We start from the raw sequence: 2,722 nt of genomic DNA, 5'->3' as shown, positions 1-2,722 counted from the left end.
AGAATGAAGACATACAGCTGTTAGCTTTACTGTTAAAATTGTATGAATGTTTGTTTGAATGATAGTTTGTAAATATGACGCAATCCAAGGACAATATGCTCACCAACTGAACCTGTGACCTTGTTTCTTCATCTAATGTGTTCAGTTTGACCTTTACATTGTCTGGACCCTTTTGAAGACACTCTACAAGAGTTCAGAGAGGAAACCTGGACTCTGCCCCCATGGGCAATGACTTAGAGAGAGAAGTATCCATACATTCCATCAAACTCATTTTTGACAGCTATTTCCGGTCCCCCCCCCCACCGGATGTCTGTATGTAACTGATAAGAGGGGCATCCGGTCCCCCCCAACCGGAAATATGGCTGTATGTAACTGATAAGAGGGGGTTCATCCTGTCCCACCCCAGCCGGAAATATGTCTGTATGTAACTGATAAAGGGGTGCATCCTGTCCCGCCCCCCGGAATATGTCTGTATGTAACTGATAAGAGGGTTGCGTACATCCTTCCATTGTGTGTTTTTCATTGATTTAAAGACTTTATTAAGTAATACAACTTGAATGAATTAACTAGGAGGTGTTTGTGACAATAAATTTATCATTAAAAAAGTATAGCAGTGAGTTATAAGTAAAAGGAGGAATCTCCGGGGCCAGCAAAGGATCAGTAGGAGGTTTCTTTGGAATCAGTCAGTCTTTATTATTAAACAAGTGAAGAATAAATTGAAATAATGACAGCAAAGCAGTAAAATGGTATAACGGTGAGTAAAAATTACCTTCAACAGCATGCAGCAAAATAAGAGTGTTCCAAAATTAAACTTTGTAAAATCTTTGCTAAAGCTTTGTGTGACAAACTTACCATCATTTAAGAACTAAAGAATAAGATGAAATAATTACAGTAAAATAGTATAACAGTGAGTTAAAATTAAACAGCATTTTTTAATTACCTTCAAAATCTTTGCTAAAGCTTTGTGTGACAAACTTACCATCAGTAAACAAGTGAAGAATAAATTGAAATAATGACAGTAAAGCAGTAAAATGGTATAACGGTGAGTAAAAATTAAACAGCATTACAAATTACCTTCAACAGCATGCAGCAAAATAAGAGTGTTCCAAATTACTTTGCTATTGCTTTGTCTTACAAACTTGCCATCATTATCACTCCAAAGCTGTAGCCTAGAGTTTCCATGAGCCAATGACAAGAGACTAGGAGGGGTTACCATAGGCCAATGATGGGAGTCTGTGAAAATAAAAGGAGTCCATTTAGTCATTCAGAAACATATAACGAAACTATTCCAAAACAACCTAAACATGAGCAAGAGAGCAGTCAATTCGAAGATGATCAGCCAGACACCTGTAACGAGTTATCAAAACTCAACCCCAGGAGGAGCCCCAAGAAACGAGTGTTGTACTTGAGTCGGATCCAGACGCCGCCACCCGATACACTTCATGAGGAATGGAATTTAGATTCAGGACGTGTCTGGGGGTATGCATTCAATTATGATGTAAACGAACTTTGTTTTTACCAGTTGGAGAAAGGTGAAACATTTGGACCCCTCACAGCAAAAGCAACGCTCACATCAACGGACTGGGCTGTGCTGACTCTGTTGGTTTTAAACAATCTGAAAGCCGCGACGTCCGAGGAACCTGCTACAAAAGACAAGGAGACTCAAACAACTGTGAGAATCAAGCAGGAAGTTCCACCCGTGTTTGTTCCTAAAAAAATTGTTTCCTGTAGTGTTTGGGAGACAAAAAGCTCAGCTTCTGGTAGATGGTTCTACCGTGCAAGCCATCAGAAGAGTGAAGGAGATGAAGCCTTGGATGAATTTGTCTTGCAGTATTTCAATACTGAATGTGGCGTGTTTCAGACTTCATTAAGGATACCTGTCGAGGTTTGGATGGAAATGATGTTTGAAAAAGCAGAAAAGCTAAAAGATCTCTTCAAAAAAAGTCAGACCTCCTGGGAGATTCTGCAAATGAAAAAGACTCTAACGTTCACAGAAGACTCCTCCTCCAACAACGCCCCTAAGCCTGCCCCTAAGAAAACACAATTTAAAGGAGGCTAAATCTGAAATACCATGTCTTCGAGCCAGCAGACTCATAGAAAAAGCAACTCTCTACCTCTTCTACCACATCCAGGGTCAGAGGAGACAGCTACCCCTTCTACAACACATCTGGTGATGACCCATTTTAGCATGAGCAATATGCCTACTTGGTGGTGTACGGATCGAGAGCATGAGAGCCTCGATACTAATCCTGCATCAGCAGCAGCAACACAGCAGGCGCAGCGCCACTTCCAGTCCCTCTGCTTCACCACCACCACTAGCAGGGCTGCCAGGGACCCCTTTCATGCTAGACACGGACTCTGGTTGCATCTCCCCTCTTTCACCACCTCCATCACCCTTCTGGCCTTCTTCTCCTTCTTCATCTCGCGGTTCCGAGCGCTCACCACCAGACTCTCCCAAAAGAACAGATGAGCCTGACGGGGTGCTCTCCGCCGTGTTTGTGAACACAGTGAAAACTGTGGTGCTTCGACTGCTGAAGAAAGTTCTATTTAGATATAGAAGTTCTATTTGTAACGGTTGTAAACGGACCACCCGAGCCAGATGCAACACGAGTGTCTGTTTGACATGCCTGACTACTTCCTCAGGCGGCATTATGATGAGGTGTTAAAGCGGCTCTGGACGGATCGTTTCATTGCTACCATTCAACGGGCGCTTCATGCGCGA

The sequence above is a fragment of the Micropterus salmoides genome, unplaced genomic scaffold (assembly GCF_014851395.1).
Source record: "Micropterus salmoides isolate LMB-PRFRI ecotype aquatic unplaced genomic scaffold, ASM1485139v1 Ms_hic_scaffold_16, whole genome shotgun sequence".
NCBI lineage: Eukaryota > Metazoa > Chordata > Actinopteri > Centrarchiformes > Centrarchidae > Micropterus > Micropterus salmoides.
Note: the sequence above shows the minus strand (reverse complement) of the source record.